Source organism: Dermacentor variabilis, chromosome 3, assembly GCF_050947875.1.
Source record: "Dermacentor variabilis isolate Ectoservices chromosome 3, ASM5094787v1, whole genome shotgun sequence".
Taxonomy (NCBI): Eukaryota; Metazoa; Arthropoda; class Arachnida; order Ixodida; family Ixodidae; genus Dermacentor; species Dermacentor variabilis.
In genome coordinates this window covers 73,695,021-73,707,917 of record NC_134570.1, presented here as the reverse complement: position 1 = coordinate 73,707,917, position 12,897 = coordinate 73,695,021, and the positions used below count along the sequence as shown (strand labels likewise).

The 12,897-nt window shown below is 45.7% G+C and overlaps 1 pseudogene; it reads right to left on the bottom strand.

Annotated features, from left to right (window-relative positions):
* Positions 1-11,939: 11,939 nt before the first annotated feature.
* On the bottom strand, positions 11,940-12,121 carry LOC142576842 (U2 spliceosomal RNA; annotated as a pseudogene).
* Between the last annotated feature and the right edge of the window lie 776 nt (positions 12,122-12,897).

Sequence of the window (12,897 nt, the reverse complement as noted above, 5' to 3'; positions counted from 1 at the left end):
ATAATGAAGTGATCAGGGCGCACATAAGGATATGAACGGAGCAAAATATTAGTCAGCCTTGCAATGTGTGTGACTTTGATATACATTAGCCTTATGGGAGGCCGCAACAAACGGCACTCGCCAAAGGCGCCAGGCGGTTTCGCTGTACGCCACAATTGCTCTCGCTTGTATTTCTACACGAACGCTATGTACTTTTCTTTTTATACGTTCCCCGGACGTATTGAAGGAAGGAAAAAATAAAACGAGAGTGAGGGGATTACGGACAGTCGTAAACATGATTCTTTACGACGTCGGTTGCTTCTTTATTCTTCTATATACCTCCCATCGCAAAAGAGACGCAGAAAAAGTGCTGTTTCGACGTCGCGCAAGAAGCGGCACTATGAATCAAATGAGGGGCATTTTCGTGTAGGGATATGCACCGGTTGCATATGACGCAGTTGAAGAGCATTGACTCTACGAATAATAAAAACCTCTACATTAGACCACGTCCCTACGAGCGACCGCCATATACGTTTAAAGTAAATACAAGTGAGAGGCCCGGCGTCACCTCAGTCTACGCGTCGGCGCTTATGTAAGACCGGCGTAACTTCTCCCGATGAACCATTCCCTCCGCTGCCGCCGCCAGCGGTCACACAGAACCTCGTAGTGCGTCTTGATTTTAGGAAATGAGTGACCAGCTGTGCAAAAAAAGATGAAAAAGTTACGCGCACCGGCCATAAACTTTCCTTTCACTCGGCAAGTAAGACGTCATTTCTACCCAACTTAGACATCGCGCAATAGAACTGAGCGAAGGTCATGGAGGCAACCGCTCTCAGTCAGTCAGTATAGAAAGAAAAGGAAAGCACATCAGGAATTATGGCGACGTGGTGGAGTCGTTATACGGTGTTGGACTCCAAACGACGCAAGACGGCGAGCATGTATATAGACTTGTGGCCTCAGAAGGGGCTTCACGGAACAGCCAGCTTTGCAATGCTCCGCCGGCCCAGTCGTGCTTTTCTGTCGGGTTTATGAGCTGCGTGTTTCTCAAAGCGCGTGGGTGTTGGCCCAGCTACGTGATATTATATCACGGTATATGCCCAAATCGCACGACGTCAACTTCACGTATTCTATAGCAATGGTGTTGGCATCGCTCGACACCGTTTCGGGATACCTGTCGCAATCCCTGCACATATGTATTGAATTACGATGACGCCTAGCCCCCCTTACGATTATTTTAAACTCATTAGGCAATTTTAGTATAGTGTTGTGCCTCATGTGCTCGGCAAGCAAAGGTCCTAAGTGCTGTATTTGACATAGGTGGCAAGGAGGAAGGAGGAAAAAATAGAAGAAGGCAAGCGTTATACTAAACGTGCAAAAAAGTTCAAATATGAATACAATAACGGCGCGAGTTCAAAAGGGAACAACACTCAAATTACAGTATACTATGATCGTAATATTTTAACACGAAAGTGTTTTATGACGGGGTCCACCACATAAAGTTCCTGTAAAGGATGTGACGTCGGCGAGATTGCATAACATATGCTTGCTCTTAACAGGGATGGCGCCACCATTTAGGAGCCTTGAAGCGAAGTACTGCATCACTAACGAGCGCCAAGAGTGAGCGCTTCGGTGCGTTGTCTCGGCGTTATACTTAAGGCAGCGAAGGCTCGCCGACGCGGTGTAGCCTGGTGTAGGTGGTGTAGGGTTGTAGGCCTTCTGTTGAGCTGACGACGCAGTTACCGCACATTGTTTCTCTCTGACGTCCGATTAGCCTGTGAGGCCTCGTCGCCTACGGATTGATTGCAGCTTTAACATGCATCACCAGTGCTTACAGGCGACCTACTGCTTCGCTCGCAATACCACCAACTGCTGCGCTAATCAACGCAGAAAAGCAACGATGTCGACGGGCGAATCTCTCTTTGGTCCGGCGAGAGACAGGCTATAGCGTGTAGCAGAATGCCTTCGCGCATTCGAGGCGCTACGCTGCGAGAGAGCTGCCGCTCACATTCCTGAAGCTGAGCCCGTCGCAAATCAACTGACTGTTCAAGACACTAGGGAGCCGGACCAAAATGCTCGTACCGTCAACGAAGCGACTCGGTAGCTTGACACCACACGCCAAGCAAACCTACAACGCGGCCGCCGGCCCGGAAGTCGCGCGCCTTTTGCTGCAGTGGACCGTGAGGTTCATAAGCAAACATGCGACCGCTTCTGTGAAGACACGTTTCACTTTCGTGTTTTACAGATTCCTATGAAGCAGGGATCAACCATATCTTTTTTGGGACTTCCCCTTCGCTTGTGCTGGCAACGGATCTCTCTGCCTTCCCACCAAGAGCTACTATATCTACTCATCATGGAGGGAGGGACGGGAAAAACCGCACCGAATCGTTGCTCCTCGCTTCAGCAATAGCGGAATAAGGTAGTCGATAGCGGAATAAGGTAGTCTGAACAAGTGACTGTACATGGTAATTCTTTAGCGCGCACAAACAACGAAGGACACAGGTACAGTTTACAAACAAGCGCTGAATTAGTACCAACTCGCTGAGCTTTCACTTGTTCTACAGTTGACTATAGTCGACGCTACACTAGGGCATCGACTGCAGTTGACGCTGCAGACCACCTCAGTCTCAGAAGTCGATTCCAGTCGACTCTTATTGGACAAACGTTTACGTATGAACCACCCCGCTTCAGCTGTTGAGCGATTATGATGTTCTGCTGCTGAGCCTGGAAGTCACAGGGTTCAATTTCCTGTCGCGGTGGCCATATTTCGATGAGGTCGAAATGTGAAAATCCTCGTGTGCATATATTTTGGTGGCCGCTAAAGAACTCCAGGTTGTCAAAATTATTCCGAAGCCTTAAACTAGGCTGCCCTTAAACTGTCTGTTCTTTTGGTGCGTTAAAACCCGCAATTTGTTTGCCTTGACATCCATGCCGCAACGTGTGCCTAGCTCTCCATCGTGCTATCTTCCTCTGCTCGCCTTCTTTCTTTCGGGTAAATTCAAAACGCCGTCTCGCCAATTTGTGTTTTCTGCAGCTATGCGGCCTAAATTTACGGGTTAGATGTGCTAGAACTTTGAGAAAAAAAAACATGAACAATGCTCGCCAACCAGTAACTCGGTCCAACTCAGTTGCAATAATTAAGAGAGAGAGAGAGAGAGAAATAGGAGAGAGGAAATAGCTGGGAGGCAAACCAGACGCACGCCCGGTTTGCTGCCCTGCACTGGAGGAAGGGGTATAGGGAATAAAAGAGATAGAGAGAGAGAACATAGAGCACAGTTTCGCGCACTTTATAGGTTCGTTCCGAGTACACACACGGTTGCCAAGACCCGTCAACTCGAGGTAGTGCAACAACGCTTTCATAGCTTTCAGTACCATGGACGCATGCGGCTATAGTTCAAGAATCTTCATTTCTGAGAGTAGTTTAGAGTCCAGCCGGTTTAATGCTGTTTGGAGAGCTTCACGATCGACGTCGTACTGGGGACAGAGATATGGGATGCGTTAAATTTTCTATAGTTCCACAAGAGCCACACAAAGGCGTATCCCCCATTCCAATGCGGAACGCGTAGGCCTTCGTATATCCCACCCCGAGCCAGAAGCGGCACAATACTGTCGCCTCAGAGCGGGAAATTTTGGATGGCACTTGTAGTTTTAAGGATGGATCCAGGTTATGAAGATAACACTACGGGAGGTTGGGAGAAGACCAGTATTTGTGTGTCATAGCTTCAGCCACGAGATGAAGCTTTCTTGCAGCGTCAGTTCTAGATGAGGGGATTGGTACTGGTCGGACTTCCAGATGGGCTGAAGGGCGGCTTCGTCGGCGAGGTCATTACCAGAAATGCAGGTATGTCCAGGTAGCCACTGAAATATATTTTCATGGCCTTTAGCGAGAGCTTAATGGTGGTATTCTCTCATTTCATATGTGGGCTGCTCACGAGTCCTGCCATATACAGCAAAATGCGAAATCTGAAGTGCTGCCTTAAGTCGCAAAAGGTGACCCATTTCTGAGGTATCTCTTGCAGGAGGTATTTCACGGCAGCCCGAAGCGCAGCATGCTCTGCCGCCGTTGATATTGTCATATGTGACAGTTTGAATTTCATTGTAGTTTTCGCACACGGAATTATAACGGCGCCGGACGACCTGGTTGATGAGACCGGGCCATCGGTATAGATGTGCATTCGGCCCCAGTAAGGCTCATTGATTTACACCTATTTGGGTAATTAGCGCACTTCTTTACACCCAGAATACTTGGCGCACCTTAGGCCGTTGGATACACCACAAGGGGAATGAAAGTCTTGCTGCTGGTATGTGTCCTGATGGAAGGCAATCCGTATGAGTCATGATAACGCCAAAAAAAACGCCGTACGAGGTCTCTGTGAGGCCCAGCACGCCAAGTGATGATCAGGGACGCGGGAAAGATGAAGGATATACGTCCTCAGACAACCCCAGCAACGTATGTTTGGATGGGGTGACCTTTGGCGAGCACGATTGATGCAGTTATTGACGTGCAGGGAAGAAGTCCTAAACACGGGAGCAATGCGTGGCCCTATGAGCTCTCCAATGAACGAATACTCAGAGGCAGAACAACAAGACTATGTACGCTGTCCTACAGAAATGCTGCTTGAAAAGCAGTCGAAGTCAATGGCACTGAAGTGAACGACAGAAAAGCGATGTTAACTGGGTACTTCGAAAACGCACGCTTGTCAGTGTATTTCCATTGGTTGCAAGAAAATGACGCTGCTTGTGGCCTGTCATTGAGGCAGGAAGCACTATATATAGGATTTTTTTATATCTAACACCTTTTTTACACACAACCCATAAATATTACTCTAATCAGGCCACAACACATTGACTATCTGCTCAGACGGACATATTCTGTAAGAAGAAACAAAGTAATTCATTCACTTACTAAACTAATTTCGTTATTAATTTCTTAGTTACGAAAGCTAAGGCTCATCTTTATACTGTGAAGGTGAAGGGAGTCTTGGAAAAGGCGTTAGCCACGGAAGGAAGATGGCCTTTCAACTGTCCGTTTATAACGTCTTTTCCTTGTGCGCGCGTACCCTTTGTCTTTGGCTGGTATCCCTTTTTCAAGTTCATCATGCTCCAACTGGCGCAAGAGCTCGCGCTAATGAAGGTAGTCGTCAAGAAAGTCTAGTTCCGTGTTCAGACATCTCAAAACGGTCATGTAAACGGAATTTATTGGCCTCAAATTGATCGTGAAACTTACCGTATTACGCACGCAATACTGCGAAGCACTGCTCATGGCGTAACCCTCCTGTGAGGAAGCAAGCTGGCGTAAAGTGAAGCTGCCGTCGCTCTTCCCTCTTTCCGCGATCTTATTCCGATTGGCGCTACGCTCCACTTCTGATAGGATGCATATATATTCACTCCAAGCAGCAGGGGCAATATGGACCGCTTTATCGCGACGTATGGCCCAGGTTCATTTTCACCACCCTGCTACGTCACAAAAGGGTTGTACCGCGAGCTGCGCGTCGTAGTGCTGCGTGCGTAAACACGTAGGTTAAACAAATAGTTTGACAATTATTTCGGGTTACATGAGCGTCTTTAGATGTTGAAATGCTCAACTAGACTGCATTGCTGATTCCCTTCAAGTTTTGAAAACAAACAGGTGTAAGGTCTGTAACTAAGGAGTTAATTAATGTGATCAGTTAGGTGAATCATTTACTTTGTTGTTTTTTTCTTTCAAGAGCTGTCCGCCCGGGCAGATAGTCATTGTGTAGTGACGTGATCCGAGTAACTGTTGTGTGGCTTTGAAAAATGTGATCTTCGAGATGCCAAAACACACTTTATGTGTTAAGCCACGGAGATTGATCTATTCAGAGTTCCCTCCTATATTCTCTGTGCGGCATGCCAATTACCTTGACTGCTTTACTTTTCTTATTGGGATACAACGCTTTAATAGGTTACTATGTACACATTAGGAAACATGACCGGGAAGCCACTTTTAATAACTGCCTTATTTCATTAAAATAACATGTAACTATAATGCTATTCCAACTAGCCTCCACGCAAGCCTTAATCTGTACACTCTATCATATCAGTGATCACGCCTCATCAGGCGAGTCGGCAGTTTTGTTTGTGTTGCTCTGTGGCCAACACCAGTGGTTGACTCCTACGATGACTCAATTGGTCTAAGGCATGCGGCTCTAACTTTGAGGTGTGTGGATGTTTTATTTTTGCTGTATCGAACCTTTTATATCACCCGCCGTGGTTGTTCAGTGGCTATGGTGTTAGGCTGCTGAGAGCAAGGTCGCGGGATTTAATCCCGGCCACGGCGGCCTCATTTCGATGGGGGCGAAATGCGAAAACACCCGTGTACTTAGATTTAGGTGCACGTTAATGAACCCCAGGTGGTCGAAATTTCCAGTCCTCCACTATGGCGTGCCTCATAATCAGAAAGTGGTTTTGACACGTAAAACCCCATAATTTTAAACCTTTTATATCAAAGGCCAAATTGTCAAAACAGCTTACCATAGGCAGGATAACCAGAATATTTCTGTTTTGGAGTATCACGTCACCGGCTCAGTGCAAAGTACGGTCGGGAATTTATTGGCGTTCCTCGTGTGTTTTTCCCATTTTCCCACAATTTTATTTTTATTTTGTATCCTGCCTTCGCTGTCAAAGCAGCTTGTGCTATCAGAGGGGATTGGAAATATTTTAGAGTGCCATATTCGCACTCAAACCGCACCACACGTTAACTAAGATGAGTTTCGTTTTTTTTTTCAAAATTGGCTTGAGCCTTAGGCTTTCCTCGATCTGTAATTGTTAGCCACTTCCATTCTTCACCTCCCTGTGTACCTTTGCCGCGCTTGTGCTAGTACGGGAGGAATCCGAAGTGCGCTGCCTGCCAAAGCTCCCATGTCTGAAACCAGCATAAAAATGACGAATCTGCCCGCACCTTCTGCGAAATATCCCTGGCTTCGAGCCTTCTGCTGAGCCTTCTCTAAAGGCGATTCAGAATGGCTGAGTAGCTGTGACTACCTCGACGGAAAATAAAAGAATCTTGGTTTGGTAGAAGATACATAGCATTCCTTATATATAGAACAATTTGCACGCACCTGAGCTCAGCCCCCAACGCAACACTGTTGAAGCTCAACACGAATACTGAAAGCTGGCCTCCGCTGTTAGAAGCATCTTTCGTTTGGAAGCCGCGGACACCGCCGAATGTGTTTTGTGGATGGCTTGATTCACACTTTGCTGTTTTCTACAAATCTGTATGCTACAGGCAACGCCTCCTTTCCCAACTCTCACACTTTAAACGGATCGCCAAGGGAATGTATTTTAAATATAGACGAACAGGCAGAAATTCTACAGATGAATAAAAAGAAGTGCCACCAGAGGCCAGAAGCAGCCTGGTACAGGATCCGAAACACAATTTATCATAAAAGTTTAGTTACAGAAGCAACAAAAGCAAATGTAAACGTAGAAGTTGAATTTGAATTCCTCGCTGGCCAATCACGCTTGTGAAAGGTACTATTTATTATACTTTTCTTTTGCTAAACTCGAGTCAACTTCGCGCTATGGGAATTTATGGAAATCAACATCTGTGAAAAGAAAGCTGCCACTTTTCGAGAGCCATATTTTTCACAGCGGAGTTCTAAAATCTAGTGAGATCCTGCCAATGTCTAAATCTTACCCGCCTTAGCGTGGTGAATGTTGGGGTGCCTCGCATAGTGGCTTAACGACCCACATTGAACACATGGTAGAGAATATCTGCAAGTATTATTCTACCGCGAAATACAAAGTGGTCATTCTTTCTGTAGGACTCTGGCATGTTACAGAAACGAAAAAAAAATATTGGCATTAGGGGATCGTGTTCACAAACGCTGGCTGCATTGTGTCGAACAGCAAAAATCCCATACCGAACACATTGGCGGGGTAGTGTACGTCAAGCTAGCATGTTCACACAGGGAGAGTGGCCTGCTGTGTTGAACGCGAGGGTATAGATGTATACGACGACGTCGACGTGCCGCAATGTTTAATTGGCGACTCATTAAACTATGAGTGCCGTGGATGTGTTTCTCGTTGTAATACTGACAGCGCTTAAGTGATACAAATCACACGCAAATGCAAAATAGACCTGAAAGAGTTTTCCTTCATCTGGAATGCTCTCTTCGTCAAAAACCAGTACGGGAATTCATTGTGGCATCGTGCTATGTACTTTCGGGTCAAGCAGAAATGTTCCCTCTCATAAAATGTCGCCCACTTCGCTGATTTCTGCAGAAATGAAAGCTGGAAAGAACACTGCTGGCCACATAGTATGAGACTTTATTTTATGTTTATGTTTAGGTGAAATATCTGACTAGAGGTTTGTTTCTGAATGAAACTATAACGTTACTTTAAATGTGCGCTATAATACTTGAAATAGGTGCAAAGGTGGGCGAGTTGGAAAGGATGGATACTTATTAAGCAGCGAGAAAACAACGGCAGACACAGAGTTAGAGTAACACAGGACGAGCGCCGAGAGACTCATCAAGAACTGTAAATCTCATCCTGTTAAATATTGACGACTTGGAAATCATGAGGAGGAGTAGGCTTGCTGTCATGCCGTTTTGTCATGCCCATCGCTTGAGGAAGATAGCTAAAGGTTTCACCCGGTTATTGTTTCTTTGGCCAACCGTAAAGTAGGTAACGCTTGTGCTGCGATTGAGAGGAAGGCAGGTAGAGCAACTCTTGTTAGTTGCACTGTGAATCATCGCAAATCCAAAGCCTTGTGTTATTGTGCCATAGGCATACTTTATCTAATTTCTCTCCCTTTCATAAAAGCCTGCATTGGGCAGAGGGGCAACTGCGTCAATGAGCGCCTGCGTCAGCATAAGACTACTTTAAAGGAACTCCTTCCTCTCACATTTCAGGCATCACAGATCTTATGGGTGCAAACCGGTCTTCATTAAGGGGACAACATCATCAGGCACAATGACAGAAGGGTTCGGGAACATGCTGAAGCCGTCCATATGGAAAGGTTGCGCGATGATTGTGCGTCTGAGCTATCTGTCGTTTTGCTAGATTGTGAAACGCTCTTGCTCAGTAACTATTTCCACGTGACTCATATTTCCTGCGCACGCTAATAGTTGGCTTATTCGTCTTTTCTTTTTCATGCATCTTGTTCAATATATTTTCGCTGCTAGACAGCGCTCGCACTCAGCTCTTCTAACCCTTTTGTCTTCCATTGTTTTCGCGCTGATAATTGAGTATACATAACATTTCACTCGTTTTCAGACTGTGCGTCGTAATTTCTCATGTCGTCGTCATTTTTACTGGCTTTTAATTAGCTCCTGTACGATGTACAACTGAACATTACATATTTTCAAGTTCTTTACAGACCGATGCCGTACTTCACATATACGTACGTACGTTTCCAGCAGTGACTATACTGACTTCTTACGCTTTATTCACTTCGAATGCCCATTCACAAAAAAAAAATGAGCTTCTAATGATGTCAGCATTCGTTGTGTTTTCTACCTAAAACTATGCTATAGATCTATACTGAGATTTCTTGCGGAAAGCAAGAGCGTGACGTTGGCATTGTTATTGGAACATTCACAGAAACCCCCGGTCTGCATAATAAAAGCTTCTGCTGTTTAAGAAAAGCTTCATTACGTCTCCTCATTTTTGTGAACATCTATTATCCTGCAAGTAGTTCCACTGTACAAGAGGCAGCTGTTAGTAGACGTTCATTGTTACATATGCTTATATGCAACGCAAACGTCATACGTGAGTTATATACTCACGTATGACGTCAATACCAATGCGGAGACCGCCGTGCGGACAACAATGAATATGTGTGCTGGCTTTCGGGAGTCCTTTCATATCTTGTTGTAACAACGTTTCTGAAAAGAACAGCATGTGGACAAAGAGAAGTTTCCAATGGTTACAAAGAGAACCGAGAACAAAAGTCTCTATAAATACGAACACAGTTCAAGCAGGATGAAATGTTGTGGCCACTGTATACATAACGTCGCATCACATGAGTAACAAAGGTTTTGCCCAAGAAATGAGGAGAGCTTAATAAAAGATTGATAATAAATATAACCAGCATCTATCCAGGGTAAAGGTGCACCATGTGTTGTTCCACGCACGAACAGTGCTTTCCTCACCACAGTGTTAAGCAATATGAAACCCTATAGGTAAAAATTATAGTATATTTAAACATGGTTGTCTTTCTATTTTCAATGTGCGCTACAATCTATTCGCATACAAAGAGGAATGAATGAAGACGTGAATAAGTTTGTATGAGAGCTTACAAGACGCACGTGGCTTTGGACTCTGCGTATTGCAAGACTCTGGCGTTCTGATTTTAGAACATTCCGTGACTTTTTCACTGTCCAGGCAGGAAGTACGTCCTTTTTGCGCAAACCATATAGCTTGGAACAAGAGATTCAAAGTTTACGTTTGTCGGCGGAGCGCGGATGCATGTAAAAGGCTTCAAAGTTTTGAAATCTTCAGCCGGTGACGCACTCTTGCCGCCGAAGGTCCTTTTGAAGTAGAGCAAACAGCAGGAAGTTTTACGTCAATGGAAGAAATAAGAAAGATATGTGCATGGACACATTTATTTATAAACAAGAATGTGACGCACACTTGAGAACTCACTGAAATACAAGCGCCTGTCTTTATCTTGTGACAACGGAACACTGCTCTGAGTGCTTGCTACCTTGCATTGTGTTTGAGACGAAACCGATAAAGTTACAACGGCAGCTCCATCAGAATGTTCCATGTGCGTTTTGAATAAACGCCCACGACATGATAAAGTGCGGGACGCTTTGAACCATGCCAATGTATGACCAACCAAAACCAACAAAGCAAGGTATTTAGGAGTCCTGGAAACTGATGATGTAGACAGTTCATGCATGTCATTTTTTGTCCTTCCTTTATTACTATAGATGGAATATTTTGCCAGTGCTTTCCATTTTTGTACCCATTAACCAAGGTTCTAATAAATTAGTTACAATTGTTGCTTGTATGATGCTGGCCTTGCGTCGTTCTCTTTCGGGACGACGTGAAAATGCAGACAGTGCGATGACCGTCCACTTTCAAGAAACAATGACGGTAGTAAGGTTAGCGATCTCGCTCGTTGTTTCCAATCAACACCTACACCGTGACGAACAATATTATGAAAACTATGGCAACAACAAAAACATTCAAAGGTTTTCCTGTTGTCGCTGTGGAGCGTGAAAGCGCAGCTTGCACGGCATCACTCGAAGCGACAAATGTGCTTTGTGTCACTTCATTTAAGGCTACACAGATAAGCAGCGTAAAAATGTATTTTCGCCACACTCGTGGTCTCCAAACTTTCCCGCGCTTTTCTGCATATTACACATAAGCGCTTCATCGTAACTGTGAGTTAGCTCATAAACAAGCATAGGCTATAGAATAACCATGTTAGAATACAGAGTAATTCAGGGAGAGTGAACTGCGCGTGAAATTTCACGGACTAAAGTTCATCACTTCATGCTAAGGCGGTGTCCGCACCAGCGACTGACAAAAGGCACCGCGACGAAACTGGTCGCATGGCGACAGTCACAAATGCTTGCTTTGTACGAAAAGAACCCACTTCGGATCAGTCGCTAGCTGCTCAATTTGTCAGCACAACAAGCAGAGTAGCAAAGCTACTAAATGAATAGCCGATGCAGGACATGGAAACACGCTGGCAGTGTTGTTTGGCGATAGCGGGCGCGACCGGAAGTGAATGCCACCACTCATCAAACGGTCAAGTTGCACTCACCGGTGTGAATGCATCGGTAGTCGTGAGCTGCTCCCTGGTTGCCACTCGTGGTTCGTTCCTCGACCTGCCAGTCATTGGTGTGAATGGCGCCTAAGAACTAAAGGTCAACTGGCGTAGCGTTTACACTGCCCCATTACGCTGTTTCTACAGCGAAGATGTGATTAGGTTCTGGAAAAAATGGCGTGCGATTATCAGGTCGTGTAGATCGACAACTTCTCCTCATACGTGGGCCGGTCCCCAAGATAGTGCAATACCTGGCCGATCCGCGCCAGAAGTGAAGCAGGCTTTAAGCGCTCAGCCAACTTGCAAAAATAAGTTTAATATCTTAGGTCCAAATATAACCCGTATCGTATATTAAGCTGATAAAAGCGCGTGCAACACTTTGATCTGCGTCGGCCATGTCTACGTTCACGCCACCCTGTCTTTGTCGGCGTTCCAGGCACATGCGTATTTCCTTTCCTTTCTTTCCGGTCTCCTGTATAGTGCCGGTCCCGTAAGCGTGCTGTCCTCCAGGACCGCTATAAGCTCAAAGAAATGCCAACCATGTAGGCGGCCCCGATCCCGCAAACTTCGAACGTTTCACCGGAGCAACGGCCAGCTTTCAGAGGGAGTTTCTGGGAAACCAATCTTGTGCAGCCTGTATTGTGTGTGACCCCTTGTGGTTTTCGAGTGACCTCACAACCATTACTGCACTGCGGGACGTCGACCAATGCTCGATCGCTAGACTACGGTGAAGCAGTGTGTGCCCTCGGAGTGCGGTGAGGTGCGTGTGTCTCCTACATGCCGGGATTCGTTAATAACAGGCGCCATGTCGCGTTTCGCAATCATACATGGCTATGTATAAGCCCCGGCGCCTTATCATTTTTCGAGGTTCAACATCGTGGAGGAGAGACTAGTCGAGCGTCGCATTCCATTCATGTGCGCACGGCATTTGAAACACGGCAATGCAGAGTTAGTCATTAGGGGCCCACATACACAGCTTCGCCGGTCATCCACCTTTACAGAGTGGAATGACACTGATTTCTTTTTCTTTTTTATGGTTATTTGTATCGTGTCGAGCCGCCTAAACAGGATTCAGAACGCCACAAAGCAATGCACTGACAAGCGTGTTTTCGGCCCTTTGCTAGAGGAGTTACCATTTACACGCATACTTTCTAATTCCTTAGAATACACTTTCA